General features: G+C 38.4%; 1 protein-coding gene across 1 annotated transcript in view; it reads right to left on the bottom strand.

Annotated features, from left to right (window-relative positions):
• The window catches only part of PTPRO (protein tyrosine phosphatase, receptor type O), a 237,075-nt gene that overhangs the window by 197,598 nt on the left and 20,769 nt on the right, over positions 1-18,708 (bottom strand).

The raw sequence follows: 18,708 nt of genomic DNA, 5'->3' as shown, positions 1-18,708 counted from the left end.
CATTATCTTTTAAATCTAAGCAAGTTGAAGGAGGTGTGTTTAATTTGTAGCCCAGCCAGTGTTGCACAGCTGTTCTTCGGAAAATAGAGCATGATTAAACACCATGTGGAGGAGAGGTAATTACTTTCTTTTGTCCCTGGAGAAGATGGTTTCAAAGTCTTGCAAAACTAAGAAATTGAGGAAGCTCAAGGAATTAATCTTCTAAATATTTACTTTCATTCCATATTCATTTTAAACTTTGCTCCGTGAAAAACTAAGCTCAGGTTTATTTTGTTAAGAGAGTTCCAATTTTCCTCCCTAGACCTACTCAAGGTCGGCATAGAAATTAAATTTCCACCATCTTGAATTTATAGCTTATTTCCTCTTCTAAGTTTCATTCCAATCACATTTTGCAAGGGTTCCAAGATTCATTTGAATCATTAACTTTAAAAACCTCAAGTTATAATGGAAACATAATTTTCAAAAATATTTCAAGTGAAAACATTTTGGCATGCAAGTTTAGCTTTTCCAAGTTGGAATTAGAAAGTTATGTATGGCTTAGCCTGTAATAGTGAGAATGCTTAGCTCAATTTTTCATTTTAAAAAAAGTTTCATGTAATTTTTATTAATACATGTGAAGATATATGCTATAATTTCATCCTTCTGTCTCTCTTTCTTTCTGGAATGAGGATTTATATTATAGTTCAAGCTGCTTCTAGGTTACATCATTCTTTTTGGAGTATTTCAAAAAGTCCACTTCATATTTTACTGGACCTCGTTCATAGTTCCCTATTCACTTCTAATGAACTCTAAAACTTTATAAACTATACTAAAAAAGAAAGATCATGTAATAATAAGATACAATAACTAGAAAAAATGTTCTGTAAATATCAGGTATTTTCTCTTTATTGGGTTCTCTAGAAAAGCATGACATATTCAGAGTGAATCTCACTTAAAACTGTATTTAGATAAAAATGTATTTAAAAACAGGACTATATGAACTTGTAATACTGGAATTACGTTGCACTTGTGAAAATACAAACAAGTATGACACTACTGTATAAAACCTGTTGCATTTAGACAAGGATGATGCATGTGGCTGTAACATCCAATTCCCTGTATACTGCCCAGCCAGGGCTGCCCTGCAACTGCATTGCCAAGTGTCTGTCTCTTCTTAGCAGTCAGCACATGCAAACTTGGCCTGAAGAGCTTACCTATTGGTCTAGGTTAAAACATAAGCCACCTCTCCATGTCTATTGTAAATAATTTAACTTGTAAATATCAATCAAAAGATCACTTTAGGAGGGGAGAGGAGAGAATGGGTGAAATCATACCTAACGGGTACCATGTACAATATCTGGGTGACGGGCACACACTTTGTCTCAAGCAGTACACATAAAATGCATGTAACCAAAGCAATTGTATCACCATAACATTCTGAAATTTTTTAAATGAAATTAAATTAAAGGTTCTTATAGTTTGACGTAATGTTGTACATTAGAACATTAGAAGCTACAAAGCAAATTACAACATAATACGGCAACTACGTGTCACAAAATTTTGAGGATTCTTTTTCACATGTGCCAGACATCTATGTAACTAGCTCAATTTTTAAAATTCACTTATTCATTTAGTCATTCTGCTCTTCAACAAAACCAAATATAGTTATTATAATAAATATTAGTAACATTTTTTTGACAGAGTAGAATAGCTTTTTTCTATGGCAGATTCAAAGTTTATTAAGAGAACACTGTTAATGACCATGACCAAATAAATCCTATTCTTCTACTGATAGATGTTAAACATGCTTTGAGTTTATCAAACAAGTGATTTCTGAGTTATTTGTTGAATACTTGTCATATGTTCTCTTACACTGGCATATGTTTCCACACATAACAATATATTATGGGGTATGATATCTGTATATGACTAAATAAATTATGAACTGTTTCAATTCAGGTGACTTAGGCCAGGCCACTTTTTGTTTTTGTTTTTGTCTGTCTTTTGTTTTCCAAACAGTACTTGGAACACAAAATTTCACAAATTTTCTTTGTTGTGGATATTCCCCACGATTACATAGCCTCTGTGTTCTTTTAAAATAGACACACAGTGTATCTCTATAAACTTTGAAAATGGATCTTCTACTCTATAATCAGAGATTTTTAATCATCAGTCTCAGATCATCCTCCTTGTGTCCTTATGTTTGCTGAGAACCTACCATTTGTCAGACACTGTTTTGGGTGCTCGGAAGACAGCAAGAAGCCACGTTGATGAGCCCCTTCCCCAGGGAAGCTCATATGTTAATGTAAACACATAAGTAAATAAAAGACTTCTAGCTTGTGATCAATTTTTGGAAGGCCATAGACGTGGTGTTGGTGGTTTTGAAAAAGGAAAATAAGAGGAGCACCCACGTGTGATGGGACGATTAGGAACAATTTCTTTCGATACCTGGATTTTTCAATGGAGTCCTGAAAGGTAAAGAAAACGAGCTAACCACTTGTGCTGAAGGACATTTGAAGCACAAGAGAAGCAAAGGCTGCCAGTGAGGAAAATGCCTGGGAAATTCTAGGAACTAGTTGAAGGTCAGTGTGATTAAAGGAAAGCTGGGGGAGGGTGCTGCTCAAAATGGAACTAGAAGGGTGGAAAGACAAACTACTTGAACTATTAATAAGAAGAGAGTTCTACGGTGATGCTGATTACAGGATCAACTCTTCAGAAAAAAATTAATTCTGCTCCAGTATTATAAATACCTGACAGAAAAGGAGATTTATTCACAAAACAACCAGAATATTGTAATATCGGAGAATAGATCTAAGAGAGGCATTAAAAATCAATAAAACAGTAAGGAAATAAATGAAAGAATGTCTTAATTAGTGGAAAGCTTTATCCACATTCATGCATTGGTGAGAATGAATAGGAATTATAATTACAAATGGTAACAATCCTATTTCCGCCAAATCCATGAATCAAAATGCAAATTGCCTTTAGTGGTCCATAAGGTAATGTACTTTTCAGAAGTAGCATGTTGAATTATCTGGAAAATACCTGGTGGTCTTTCATCTCATTCATATCAGACTTCTGTTGGGGAATAGCCCAGTTACAACTGAGGTTTTATATTACAGAACTAGACCAAATTCTAGGATTCACTTAAAATTCAACTTTGAGTTCACAATTCTGTAAACTTTACGTGACCTGATCATTTTGGCCTCGTGCCACAAAACCTAACAGACAGGAGGAAACAAAACAGAGCTTAGAATCCCTAGCAGATGTGACTACAGCTGAACAGAAGTTCTGGCAGTGAGTTCCCTCCCATGTTGACTAGGGACTTGTACCTGCCACTGACTACTTGTGTTCACATTTTATCAGCAACATCTGTTCCATGAACTTACAGGTAAAAGAAGCAGACGATGCAGTGAGGCACAGAGCCTGGAAGGTCAACAGATGGAAGAGCTAGATTTTTCTTCTGCCTGGCTTTGCTACTGGAAGATTTTGAACAATTCATTTAGCATTGAATTTCTTCATTTGTATAACTTTGAAACTAGATGAGAGACTCTCTAGGACCCCAAAGCCTTGACTGAACAATGCCGACTGCTTGCAGCTGGCGGGACCCCACATCGTGGCTGAAAGTCTGTTTGCCACGTATAGAGACCTGGGGGGATTAGAAAGCAGCAGAGATGGAATTGAATAGTCATCTTCGCTAAGATTAAGAAAGCTGGACTCAGGAATGAACCGATAGATCCTCTTGACTAAATAATTTCTATGATCATTCCACTGTCCTTTACACAGAGCAAACCCACAATGAACATCTAATGTGAAAATATTTTCTTAAGGTTCACTTCTATTTCAGCTAGTGTTTTGAACCGTGCAGCATATTGAAATGAATCAGTCAAGTGATTGACCCCCACATTACATTGTGGGGCGAAGCAGGATGAGTAGAAGAAATCCCTTGAGCACAAACTGAAAAAAATCACCCACAGCCATCAGTTGTTGGGGATGACGGAGCAGTCAGAGTGCTTTGGCACGCGGTAATTAGAGTTGGAGAGACACGATTTCCACCAACATGTACTATTATTAGTGTATTGCGGCAGCAGAGCTGCTAAGAGAACAAAGGCAATAGTTTGTCTGCTTGCGCTGAATTACTTGAGGCAGTAGGACCTGTTTATACTCTACACCTCGCCAATGTTCACACCACATGCGCTGCACAAAACTGCTGTCACCAAGGTGACAGCCACCCCCATGGTGACTGCATCGAGGATAAACAGTAGAATGAAGGCAACAGGCAGCTGAAAATAGCAATTATCCACAGCCTTGACCGTGATCCCTGAAACCTCCCTGACCAGCACCACACCCCCTACCTGCCTCACATCATACAGAAAAGAAAAAGATGTGTGAGAATAAAAGAGATGATTAAAAAATGATCACAGCGGAGGAAAAGAAAAGATAGTGTATTGAGCAACCACTATATTTAAGATTTAAACATTGATTTTTTTATTTCATCTTTATAAGCAAATGAACTCACGTTCAGAGAGATCAAACACTTTGCTCAGGATTACAAAGAATATAAAACAAGCTGTTTGATGTAAAGCCCGGGGCACGTTCTGTGGTATCATTCAGCTATCAGAGGTAGAAAAGAAAGAGGGAGAGAGAAGAGTGTACCATGTAATGAAGTGCTACGTCATTTCTCCTCAGTCCTATGAATAAAATATCTCATAGACATAAACACATAGTGGGGAAGGAGCCCCATGCCCCAGGGTTACCCATTATTCTACTTGTGAACATTACTAGATACGATTACAAACAGAAAGATTGGCCAATAGAAAATATTTTGTCTCCATTATGAATAGAGCACCCAGGATAAAATCAGAATTGAGACCGACCTCTTTGCATAGAATGGAGAGGAAACCTGGGAGAAAGAATTTAATCCTTAACCATATCTCTAGAAAAATGACTGCTTGTATGGAGTGCTTCTTTCTCCAAGACAAAGTCACATATGAAACATTATTGGGTGTAATGCTCGATAATAAAGGATGATTGTGTCCTGCGATTTCTCCAAATATGTTACATGATTTGTCCTAAGCAGATTAAAATTCTGAATTTTAGTTTTCTTTTACTTGCTATGAACGTCTATGAAATTTTGACACCCCAAACCCCCCCCCAAAAGGCTACTTATTAATTCAATGAGTCTCTGGGCAACATTTTCGCTTATAACAATCTCAGGCAAAGCTCCAGTCACAACTTACGCCTGTCATTTTCTGTAATTAAAAGTACACAGTCATATTTATGCATTCTGCCTCCTAGCAGCTGCAGTTAGATTAACTGTGAACAAAGAAAACATTTTGACACAGTTAATTATATGGCAGTTCTCATTTGCTAGCAAATACCAGCTACCTCCTCAAATGAATAAAAAGCACTTTTCTGTTATTTTTCTTTTATATAATAATACCAATAGCCCTAAAGATTTCAGCTTATGGTTACAAGGAATTTTAATTCTAACACTTCAGTCCAAGAAACACTAAAACTATCCGCTAACTTAGTGAAGACACAGATATTACATCAAAAGGGTCCGACCAAAATGCTCTACTTTAGAAGGGGTGTCAAGATTTCAAGCATTTCTTTTCAACTGTGGATGATGAAAAAGATAGAAATGGAATTGAGTTTCATCTTTGCAATGCATTAGAGATTACAAGTCAATCCCCTGCATCTCTTGTTTTGCATGTGAGGGCGATACTGCTTCTCGGGAAGGGCCATACCGGGTATTAGATTTAAATGCTGGAAGGATTTTCTTAATAATGGGAACTAGAATTGATCAGCAAGAATGAGGTTGCTCAGGGAGGAGAGGGAAGGTGTGCTGCTGGGCCATCTGGCTAAGGCCAGGAGTCTAACATGGAAAAATCAGTGGGGAAAGGAGACCTGTAGTTTATTACATGAAGCTCCAATCAACCTGTCATTAAAGAGGGAAAGACCATTTCTGCTCATTATTTTCCATACTTTGTGGAAGAGAGTTGGGAGGGAAGCAGGAAGAACTGATGAACAGATGTTCAACCCAGTCTGAAAAAAAAAGCCCGTCTCAGATAAGGGCGTGGGGAAGATGCAGGAAAAAAATGTTACCACGTGAGTCACAGTTACCTTAATGTCTAAATTCATCTTAATCTCTGTGTTTTTCTTTTCTCTCTCTCCCAAAGACCTTTTCTACTCAAAATTTCAAATACAGTAGAATTGAGATTAGTATAGACTAAAAGAAATGTACTGAGGAAAAATGCAGAATGCTGGGATGGTTGTGCTCGTAATTAAATGCACAAATAATTTTGGTCTTTAAAGCTCTTTTCATAAAATTCAGTAAAAATGTGGAACAATCTACTGAAATTGGCTTGGCACCTGTGGCTCAAGTGGCTAAGGCGCCAGCCACATATACCTAAGGTGGTGGGTTTGAATCCAGCTCAGGCACATCAAACAATGATGGCTGCAACCAAAAAATAGTCGGGCGTTGCGGTGGGTGCCTGTGGTCCCAGCTACTTGGGAGGCTGAGGCAGGAGAGTCGCTTGAGCCCAGGAGTTGGAGGTTGCTATGAGCTTTGATGCCACGGCACTCTACCCAGGGGGACAGCTTGAGGCTCTGTCTCAAAACAAAAAAACAAAAAATAAAAAACAAACAAACAAAAAAAATCAATATACTGAAATTTACTTAGTGCTTATGAAAATGGGCCTTGAAGGGAAATTCATTTGCTGGGTTATTTCCTATCTCTGAACCTTGGTTTTCTCACTTGTAATACAGGGTTACCTTTGTCTCATAGGGCTATTATGAGTACTCAGTAAGAAAATGTGTGTAAGATGCTTATTACAGCATATAGCAGGCCTTCTTTAAATGATTCCTCTTATAGTAAGAAACAAATACACACCTTAAAACAGAAGAAAAATAAGCTTCCCTATTATCCCTACAGTGACATATATGTCTAGCAATTCTCTTAGATGATTGAAGTGAATTTAATGATTTTTGGCAGATCACCATGGCAGATCACCCACATCAATTGGTGAGGAAAAAAATTCATCTTGTGCATGCCCTAATTGAAGAGAACCAAAAATTAACAGCACAAACAATTGCTAACACCATGGACATCTCAACTGGTTCAGCTTACACAATTCCAAATGAAAAAAATTAAAGTTGAGCAAACTTCGTACTTCATGGCTGTCAAAAACTCTGTGTCCAGATCAGCTGCAAACAAAAGAACTTTTGATGGAAATTTTATATTTTTTTTTTGTAGAGACAGAGTCTCACTCTATCACCCTCGGTAGAGTGCCATGGCATTACACAGCTCACAGCAACCTCCAACTCCTGGGCTTAAGCAATTCTCTTGCCTCAGTCTCCTAAGTAGCTGAGACAACAGGCACCCACCGCAACACCTGGCTATTTTTTGTTGCAGTTTGGCTGGGGTGAGGTTTGAACCCGCCACCCTTGGTATATGGGTGAGCAATACATGCTGTCCAGTGGAAATTTTCAATAAGTGGGCTCAAGATCCTGAAGTATCCCTTTGAAAGACTGTAATGGGAGAAGGAACATGGCTTTGCCAGAGCTTTAGATAGAGCAAACCAAGGTCATGGCAACAGTTTTTTAAGATGCTCAACAACATTTTGCTTGTTGACTTTCTGGAGGACCAGAGAACAATAATATCTGCTTGTTAAGAGACTGGTTTGAGAAAGTTAGCCAAAGCTTTAGCAGAAAAATGCCCAGGGAAGTTCCACCCGAGAGACCTTCTCTACCATGACAATACCCTGCTCCTTCCTCTCATCAAATGAAGGCAGTTTGGAGAGTTTTGGAGGTAAATCATTACAGTCCTGATTTGCCTCCCTCTGACTTCTTTTTCTCTCCTGATCTTAAAAAAAAAACATGTAAAAGGCACCCTTTATCTTCAGTTAATGATGTAAAAATAACTGTCCTGACACGGTTAAATTTCCAGGACCTTAGGTTCTTCAGGAATGAACTAAATGGCTGGTGTCATTGTTTACAAAAGTGTCTTGACCTTAATGGAGCTTATGTGGAGAAATAAAGATTATATTTTTTATTTTAATTCCATTTTCCATGAACTTTTTTTTTTAATTGAGTCATACACATAGATCATGTATACATTAATGCATTAACGTGTTTGTGGGGTACAATGTGTGGATTGTTAATACAATTTGGAATGCTTACATTAAACTAGTTACTATAGCCTTCACCTCATTTACTTAATTATTGTGTTAAGACATTTATATGTAATAGAATTGATATGTACCCTTGTAATCATCTTCCATGAACTTTGTGAAATCCCCTCATGTGTGTGTGTGTGTGTGTGTGTGTGTGTGTGTTTTCAGGTGTGATGAGGGGATTTCTATGTCTAATGGAGGCACACGAGTGGGCATATTAAGGTGAATGTCTTGAAAATGAATTACTATGTGTGAGAAAATGTACACTGACAATGATGCCAGAAATAAGACCATGTTGAAAGCAAAAAGTTTCCTCAATGATTGCATTTCCTGGGAAGTAGATAATAGATATTTCTTCCTAACATCTGTTTTCTGGATGATTGATGGAACTCCACTGCACAGTAGAGAAACTATTAAGGTTCTGCACGGATTTGCTGCCGTGCCAGATCAAGGTAACTAAACCTGTTTAAGGAAGCGATTCTTCCAATTTGTCTGTATCAAGGCTGAATCACATCCTCCTATGTTTCAGATGGTCTGAACAGTACAACTTTACTAAGGCAGAAGACCCATTGCCCTTGGGTCTTCACGCTTCTGAAAATCCCATCCCTTACAGTTCCATTCTTAGTGTTCATTTCTTCAAAATGAGTGGCATCTGTAGCTACCAATTACGAACCATTTCTAACTTTCTCTAAAAATAAGATAATGTGAAGAGAACTGATATAGTGATGCTGGCTAGTCAAGTGGAGTAAACCTTGTAAGACACCGTGCCATTACCAGGGATACCTGCTGGGCTCAGGGTATCCCACCGGGCAAGAGCCAAGAACCAAAATACTCGGATGCTCCCTCCAAGGGCAGCCAGACTCTACGGGGTTCCTCTTTCCCTAAAAAGGAAGAGACTAAAGACATTGTTCGCTTTGCATTCTCTAATACAATCTTCCTACCTATATTTGTGTGTAGAACATCAATAGTAATTTACAAATAACATATTTTCCCCTTATTTATTTATGTAGGACAATTTTAGAATGTAGAAAGCTGGTGAGATCTGAATGTTTGCCTGTGATAGAAAAAAGTATAGTGAATGAACAAATGTTTTTTTGTTAAGTCTCTGTAGGTTATAAGCTATTAGAGATTCAACTCAAGCCAGCTTAAAAATAAAAGGGAATCATTTTCTTTCATAGTGGCAAAATCCACTAAGGCCCGGATAGGTCCAGGTACTTAAATAGTATCACAAAATGTTTTTCTCTTATACAAGGGCTGTCTGGAAAGTGCCCAGCCATGTAATAGAAAAAAATAGAGACACACGATGGCTGGGCACTTTCCAGGCAGCCCTCGTATCTTTGCTTTCCTCTACTTTGGCTTCATTACTTGCCAATTTTCTATGAGTGGTAGAAAACTGTCCCCAAACAGCCAAAAAGCTTTTGAACACTTTTATTTCCTGATCTCAGAAAGAGAGCCTCAGTTTCCCTGTTTTCTACTCTGAAATTGCCCACACCAATTGTCTTTCCTTGGCTCGAGTGCCCCCTGATGGGCCAGTTTTTGCACCTGAAAGGATTGGATGTGCTGAGGGCCCAGCCTGATACTCACCCTTTCAATGGAGGCAAGACTTTTGCTGATAGTCCTGCCAGAATCACTTGCACTGGAGAAGGGGCAATTTCCATAAGAAATTTCCACAAGGTACATATATATATGCATGACAGGTTTTAAATATTCTCTGGAACATGTCATTCGTAAATTAAATGTTGGACTTGAGAATTTTGTGTGTTCAAAAATTATCTTTTGCTTTGATTTCCAGGCTGACTGTGAAGCCAAGCTGTTAGACTGTACCCCGGGCTACACCACTCTCACATAAAACTATTTTATCAAGTTTGTGAACCTAGAAACTTGTAAGGTCTCTGTTTCTCCAAGTCCCGTACCCCTTGCTGCCAGTGGTTTCTCAAGTTCCCATTTTGTACTTCAAGGCTGAAATAAAAGTGGAGGAGAAAAAAAGAAAATAAATCAAGAACTCTTCTTCTCTAAGCACGTGTGCTGAGTGATACAGTTCTGAAGCTGTCATAGTGAACCGAAGAATGCCAAGCCTTGCAGCTCCGTGGGCCAAATTCTGTTCTCAGCCACATGTCCGCAGCTTCCATTGCTATCAATGGGAGTTGTGTATGTGTGTGTGAACTGAGGACAGAAGCTGGCTGTGTATAAATAGCTCTGCAATGGTGAAAATCTCTTCTTGTGCGTCTGGTACAACAGAGGTAGTCTTTTACAGTTAGTGACTGCTTCTCCCTCTGGTAAAGTCACCAGGCAGTTTCCAGAAATCCTATATCAGAACATTTGATGGCAATTATTTTGTCTAAGAGATTTCAGTCAGGGAGACAGGAAGCAGTGTTTGCCCGAAACTCTTCTCATTTTCCAACAGCAAATTCAATCCAGATTTAACAATCCGTGGCAACACCAGCTTTGACTGTTTCCTTGGCTGGGCTGTCAATCTGCTAATTGACTGAGTGCTAGTGTAGCTAATTGGGGGGGGGGGGGGGGGGACGGAGAAGGAAGTCTGTATGCCCAGTAAGGGGTTAAAGGGGGTATTTAAGGCAAAGTGCTTACATTCATACTGGCGACTGGCAGAACTGCACGATATAGGGGGTCTCCCATGGTAATAGGGCTCTGACCCGGTCAGGCAGGACATGGGCAGAGTCCCCAGCACCCCTCATTGCCTGCCATCTTCCCAGCCCCCTCAGCCTGGCAGTCAGTATTGGTGTTAGGCTGAGCCATCTTCTCATGAAGCCTCAGATGAAAGTTTTTTTCTGAGCATAGTTAAGGATAGACTTTTTCACTATTCACAAGAAATGAAAGATTTCTCCGAGATTTTTAAATGAAATGTTCCAGGCTGTTAAGTTTACCTACAGGGAGATGATTTTTCATATCCTTAGCTTTGTTCCCTATCCCAGTTCTCCAGGATACTCCAGCCTTATCTCTAACTGGATTCTGAATATCTCATATACACCTTAAATTCATCCAAAACACATCTTTTATCCTTCACTGACCTTGACCTAGAAAACTTCTTCTATTATGGTCTATGTCTTAGTTAACAGCTTTAATCTAATAACTCAAACCAGAAAGCTGGCAATAAGCCCCGGCTCCTCTCTCTTCCTGTCACCATGCCTAATAAGCAATAACCTCCATTGGTTTTACCTGTTAAATCTCTTTATTCTATCTTCTTATTTTTATTCCCTGCTCCTGCTGTAGCACAGAGGATTAGAGTGCAGGTTTTAATGTCATTAACACCTGGATTTGAATCCCATTTTTGTTAGCTCTTTGTGGGGTAACTCTTGGTGGGGGGTGGGGGGCACATCTGTCTGAGCTTTGGTTTCCCGATCTGTCAAATGTAAAGGAGATGTACTTTGCAGACTTGATCAATAGAGATTAAGGAGATTACATCTGCAAAGTTGGTACAGTTGCTCACATATAACAAAACTCTAGTAAGTGGTAGGTATTATGAAGAGATGCTTCATTCTTGCTTGGACAGCCCTGCCCCTTCTCTACACTCTACATATTGTAGCTAGTGTGAATTTTCTTTTTTTTTTTTTTGAGACGGAGCCTCAAGCTATCCCCCTGGGTAGAGTGCCGTGGCATCATGCTCACAGCAACCTCCAACTCCTGGGCTCAAGCTAGTCTCCTGCCTCAGCCTCCCAAGTAGCTGGGACAACAGGCGCCCGCCACAGTGCCTGGCCATTTTTTGGTTGCAGCCATTATTGTTGTTTGGCGGGCCCGGGCTGGATTCGAACCCGCCACCTTAGGTGTATGTGGCTGGCGCCTTAGCCGATTGAGCCACAGGCGCTGAGCCGTGTGTGTCGATTTTCTAGATGCAAATTCTTCCACGTTCTACTTCTGAAATTTTTTTTTGTCTGATAAATAATTCCCATGTTACCCACACATCTATATATTCCATCTCCAACTGCACTATTTCTTAGCCCAACACTTTACTACACGATGCCCCATTTACTCAGTTGGAAAACTAGCATTTATTACATAAAGAGTTTTCTTAAAATACTTTCATCCAACTGGTTAACATAGCCTTCCTGTCTTTTTCTTAGTTATTGTGTTAAGACATTTATATTCTACATTTAGAGAGATTTACATGTACCCTTATAGGATGAACCATAGTACACTGTACCCCGGGATAGTATTAATGTACACTGCTATGATTTAATAATAATAATAAATAAAGTAGTGGAAAAAAGAGTCTTCTTAAAATTGTCTCTTCTCTGAAACTTTCACTCTTCTCACTCCAAATGGAGGTGACTCCTTCCCTAATTCCATCATTATTTCTTTCAATATGAAACATATACTTCTATTATAGGCTTTATTATACTACTTATTACATTATCTTTTCCATGAATCTGTTTTCCTGACAAGACTATTCTATAGTGTTCAAAATTGCCTTTGAAAAGAGATGATAATTAAGAGCATGCCTTTAACATCTCTCCCAAGCATTTAGCCCAGTATGTATTAGCATTCTATTTCTGCTATAACAACTTTCTACAAATAGAGTGATTTAAAACACACACATGTATTATCTTATAGCTCTACAGGGAAGAAATCTGATGTGAATCTCACTGGGACCAAATCAAGATGTCAATAGGCCTATGTTCCTGACTGGAGGCTCTAGGTAAGAATCCGTCTTTTCATTCACTCAGGGTTATTGGCAGAATTCATTTCCTTACAGTTAAAGGACTGAAGTTCCCATTTACTTGCGGGGAGTCAGCTGGGAGTACCAGATTCTAGGGATGGCTGCATACCCTGGCTTGTGGTCCCCTGCAGGTATCTTCAAAACCAACAGTGAGTGGCAGGTGGGTCTCTCTGTGTGCATCTCCCTGAGGTAATCTTTTACCTTCTTCTTGTAGTTTTAAGGGCTTATGTAACTAGGACATCCCATTATGCCAGGATAATCTCAAAATTGTAAGGTCCTTAACCTTAATCACATCCGTAAAGTGTCTTTTTCATGTAACGTAATGTATTTATATGTTCCACAGTTAGGATTAGAGTTAGGGTATAAACATTTTGGGGGCACCATTATTCTTCCTATCAATAAAAGCCTAGTATATTTTAGATCAATAAACAATGCTTGTTGAATGCCAAAATAAATGTATTCAGGTAACATTAAGTATTTTAATCTTTTGAATATATTAGGCCATCTTTTAGGGCCCTAGGTATACTAGACAATTTAGTATTCTTATCTGATTTAATTGCTGTAACTTTTAATAAAAATCCTAGGTATTATGGTTTCTAGATCTCTGCTCTTCATGGGACCTGGCAAATAAAATTATAACTTTATAACTTAGTAACCAAATGATTCTTTCTATGATCTCTAATTTGTTATAAATTATAAACATTAGGAAAGGCTGCATAAAGCCACCAAATTGCCCTTTTTGTGGCCAGTGGAAGAAAAATTTACCTTTGCATGAAGTTAGCATGAGTTTATCCATTCATTCTAAAATCACTTGAGTATCTGAATGTGCCAAACTTTGTAAAAGGCAGTAAGTGAAGAATGGTGAATAAAATATGCGCCTCCATTACAAGGGTTAGAGAGTAATAGGGAGATAGATAATTGAAAAGTAATTACTAGCCAGGCATTGTGGTGGGCGCCTGTAGTTCCAGCTACTCAGGAGGCTGAGGCAAGAGAATTGCTTAAGCTCAAGAGTTTAAGGTTGCGTGAGCTTTGAGGACATGGCACTCTACTGAGGGCGACATAGTAAGACTCTGTCTCAAAAAAAAAAAAAAGTAATTACATCTATAAGATGAACAAGAGGAAAGAGCATTTTTTGTGATATGAAGATGATAAGGATGCACAAAGCTGTAAAATAGTTTCTTCCTTCAAGGATTTAATATTATAGCCTTATCGGAAATACAAATATACAGATCAATATTGTCAATGCAGTTTAATTAAACTAACAATAGACACGTCTTCAAGATATAGTGATGCCTGAAGAAAGAGAGTGTACCACACTTGGGTGAGGCTGGGGTAATTTCAGAGAACAGGAGATTTTCAAGTCATGTCTTGGGAAGTAAATAAGAGTTTTCTATATGGACAATTAAGAATGGATGGGGAGGGTCTTGAGAGAAGGGAAAGTCTTACGTATTTCTCTCAGTTTTAGAGGAGGGGAGGTCAGGAATACATTTTTAGACAGACCTGGAGGATGAGTAGGCACTTGCAGATTAAGGAGAGAGTATAGGAGAAAGGAATTTTCCAGTCACAGAGAAGGGTCTAAGCAAAACACCAGAAGACCATGACAATAAATATCAAGTTCCAGGAAGTCAGAGAAGTTCAGAATGACTGCAGCACAAAAAGTGAGGAACAGAGAAGAGATGTTACTAAAAAAGCGGTCATAAACTGGGTCAAGAACGACTTGAGGCTCCTGAAGGAGTGTGGACTTTATCTGAAGAACCATGAAGAGTCATTTATATGTTTAAACAAGTAAGCTAGATATAGGTTTCCATCTGGCTCAAATGTATTATCCTTGAACTAACTGAATTACCTGTTGGTCTTGCTATCCCCATGCCAGAACTATCCTATTCCTTCTATATTAAGGAATTCCTCTTTCACTGATCGTCCTTTTTTTTTTTCTTTTATCTACACCAAACAGACCACACAGGGTTCTTGAGAATGAAAGCCCAATGTTCTTCTGGGCTCCAAAATCACACCTGAGGAAAGCAAGTAACTTTTCTCAGGCCAGGATTGAGCAGAGGCTCTTCCCTCCAATTCTTCTTGTGCCCTGCATATGGGAAGGCAGAACAGAGAAGTTGACCTTCACCCATGTGTACAAAGATGAGATGTCATCTCATCCAACTTGGGATGCAACGGAAGAAATAAAATAGTGCCTAAGGTAGCATTTTGCAAACGTAAGTTCCAGGAGGCAAAGCTCTATTTGACAAGGTTTGTTCTTGCCCTTATAGTACCTTTAGAGTAGTCAGTTAATGCTAAAAGGAAAAGAAAAATTTAACAGGTACTTAGGCTTGATATTTATATGAGTGTAAAGACACAAGCAGTTTCTATGTTTGTCATACAGAGGCACTGAAGTTTAAAAGTCAAGAAAAAGAAAAGAAAGAAGAACTTGGAAGTTGAAATCCAGTGTGCTAAAAGGAAGAACCTCAAGGCACTAGAGAAATGAGACCTATTACATTCATCAAAGTGTCTGGTTCTTACCTTCTTCTTGAACACTAAATGGCTGGAGGAATTTATACAACTTATGAGTAGGGCTCAGAGCAGGAGAGTAGGGGAGGGATTCAGGGAAGATACTGAGGTCAGATTTGATCTCTAAGCTTGGGGGGAAAGGAGCCTTTCTCAGAGCTTTGTCCATGTTCTCTAGAGCCTCCTTGATAATTCACAAAGACAAAAGGAAAAAGGCTCTTAAGAATCTCTTTCAAGATGGTATGTTTTAAATATGCAGTCATAGTATAAAATAATTTATACAGGCAATTCAATTTTGCACTGCACGGTGTCAACCATCTGTATGCCAGATTCAGGAAGACATGATCTGTCATGCAGACATCAAAACTATGTAGTTCTTTCCTGATGCTTTAACGTATATATCCCAGTGATTCACATATGTGAAAAAGGAGAAGAAAAAAGAACTCTCTCTCTATAAAGTATAAATGGTAAAAGTATAGACTATGAGCTAGAAAGGGGATGATGGAGTTAAAAGATTAATTTATAGAAGGATAGGATACTAGGAGATTGGTGCATGTACTCAGCTAGAATTACTTACTTCCTCTGAGTCCTAGAACAATTTAGCACCCAGTGGAAATCAACCTTGGGAAATGAAGTGGGCAATGATGAACTGATTCTTAATGGCATAAGCTGTGGAATTCTTCTGGAGCAGGAACATTGTATTAAAACATTCCAGGATTTACCACAGAGGGATGGTGCCATGAAAGTGCGAGGTTGGTATGCCGGGCCATCTGGTGAGATGCAACTTGTCAATCTCCCAGATGGTTTGTGAAAAGGGAGAGACTCGGTATTGAATTGAGATCAGCATATGAAAGGAGCCACGAAATCACAAACTTACCCTTTTTTTTCCATATAGTATTTTGAAAACTTCATTAAGTGAATTCTATATGCATTTTATAGGACCTGAAAGGTCACACATAAAAGTTTTAACTTTCAATGTGGAACAATATTAATAATGTATGTCACATTTGCTTTCACCTCTCTTAATAGGCTTAACATTAATCTTACGGAGCTGAGTTAGGAGGAAGAAAGTGACATTCCTTTCACTGACTGATTTGCAAGTATCCAAGTTTTGTGAGATCTCTGTGTACAAGTCTAGCAGACTTCTCTGAAGAGTCATTCTCATGTTTATGAAACATCATATTACCTAAAGATGATCTGCTCTTTTAATTTAAATGGAAATAAATTATACAACCATTTGATAATGTTCACTATTAATTCTAAAAATGATGTGACCAACAAGCATTATATTCACACTATGACATATTTCCAATGTTTCCATAATCCTGGGATTTCAACATTAGCAATGTTCAAAATGGGAACTTTGGAAGGCTCCATATTTCTTATTATTTCCTGGTCTTTTTCAAGATGTGAAACCTTGTTTTTATATTTACTTTCTATTTTAGTTAGAACCTGATAATGATGAAATAGACTCACATAAAAATAATTCTCCTTCCATTTAGGCTGTTTTAATATGAACAATGGAGCCTTTATTTTTTACATTTTTATTTTGAATTTATGTTAAAGAGTTGCTGATTTGAGTCATTCAACGTACAATGCAAATACTTTTAGTACTTTTGCTATAAATAGAATTTCCAACAACTTGTAGTATCTCAGCCGTGATGAAATAAATACTTGGGGCCCAATATCAACCATAAACTCTTGAATTTTGTATCAATTTTCCCATTCAATTAAGATAACAAACTTTTACAAAGGCCATAAAATAACGTATTTGACACAGGCCTTTTTAAAATTAGGTTATCTTTATGTGTTTAATCATCTTCCTGCATGCTGTTAGGCATCTGATTTTTCCACTGTCCACTAATTTATTTGACTCCACTGGAGAGTAGACCAAGTAAACGAGAAGAAAGCAAAATTGGCGAGGTCATTTTTGGTATTGCGAATGTGATGGGTTAGGGCCCGTGGGGAGTGGTGAAGATTCCAGTTTGTGCCTAGATGGAATTTAGACATGCCGGAGTAGCTAGTGGGACAGGAATTCTAGCAATCTTTTGCTTACAGCTGACAACTCCACAGGAAAAACTACAACAACAACAACAATAAAAAAGCTGAAACACAAGATTCACCCGGTCAGCAGGCTTAGTTTTCAAGAGTACATTTTGAGTGCACGAGGGCAGTGCTGGGGTTGGCTGTGGTAGTCTCAGTAGAGTAGGGAAGATACCTAACAGGAAAGCATAGAGGCTGGAGGGCAGAGGGGGAAGGGAGAGGGGCTACAGTTAGCACCAAACAACACCCGGTTGTATCACAAAAGTATTAAAGGTATTTGCATCTTTATAGGAAAAAGCTGATGCTGTGTGTGTACTAATGAGACCAACTTCACTATCACGTATCATCATAATAATGGGGTCATCATTATAATGTACCCATTTGTACTTCAGATGAGTGAAACCAGAGAAAACAGTGTGATTAGCACAATGTTTGACCAACAATTGATGCTCAATAATGTTCACAAAGAGGATGAATGAAATTATGGCAAAATATAACCTATGAAAGATGACTGGTGATCTAGACAAAAATGCTGTCCCCATCGAATGTTTGACAGGAGCATAAGTATAGGTGAACAGTAGGCGAACAATGATTTTTAATGGGAAGGCCCTGATCAGTAGAGAAGAGACGGAGTTGACACGAAAATATTTGTTACTAGACAGAAATATTTTACCACATTTATATTTTCAGTCATTCTAGTCATATAATTAAGCTGTAACTGTAAGTGATCCAAAGTTTGGGTGTGGCCAACTTTATAAAAAGGAAAAGAATCACTACAGGGTTACTCGAATCTTTCAAGCACACACGACACACAGGCACAGATACTCCTAACTGTGGGAGGAAAGAAAGCATTTCTGTCCCAGAGTCAATGAAACAGGTGACATCTCCCCTTTTAATAAGATAATATCGTGTATTTAAATTGTGCTTTACAGTTTACAAAGTGCTTTCACGGATTAGCTCATTTAGACCTCACAGTAATAATCCCAGGAGGCAGAAGTGATTACGATTCTCATTTTTACAGAGAGGTGAAATGACTATGTAATTGTGGGCAAGAAATCTTGCCTTTATACAACCTCGCTTCACTGACAGTGCTACTGTCTCTCTTTTTTCATTTGGTACTTGGTTTTCTCTTACCTGAGGCATGTACAGTATTTCACTGTGTATCTATTAAAAACTCAGGAGATAGGCTCATTGAAAAATTCTTCCCCAGCCATCACTTTGTCTCATAGTGATAGAAATCTGTAATATACAGGCAGTGTGCCTTTAATAGCGTTGCGGCACAGTTTGTCAGAAGCAGTCTGTTCCTTCAAAAATTACCATGGAACAGATTGAGAG

Source organism: Otolemur garnettii, unplaced genomic scaffold, assembly GCF_000181295.1.
Source record: "Otolemur garnettii isolate 467f Iridium unplaced genomic scaffold, OtoGar3 scaffold00124, whole genome shotgun sequence".
In the NCBI taxonomy this organism is placed as follows: domain Eukaryota; kingdom Metazoa; phylum Chordata; class Mammalia; order Primates; family Galagidae; genus Otolemur; species Otolemur garnettii.
Note: the sequence above shows the minus strand (reverse complement) of the source record. Positions and strands in the feature narration are given on the sequence as shown.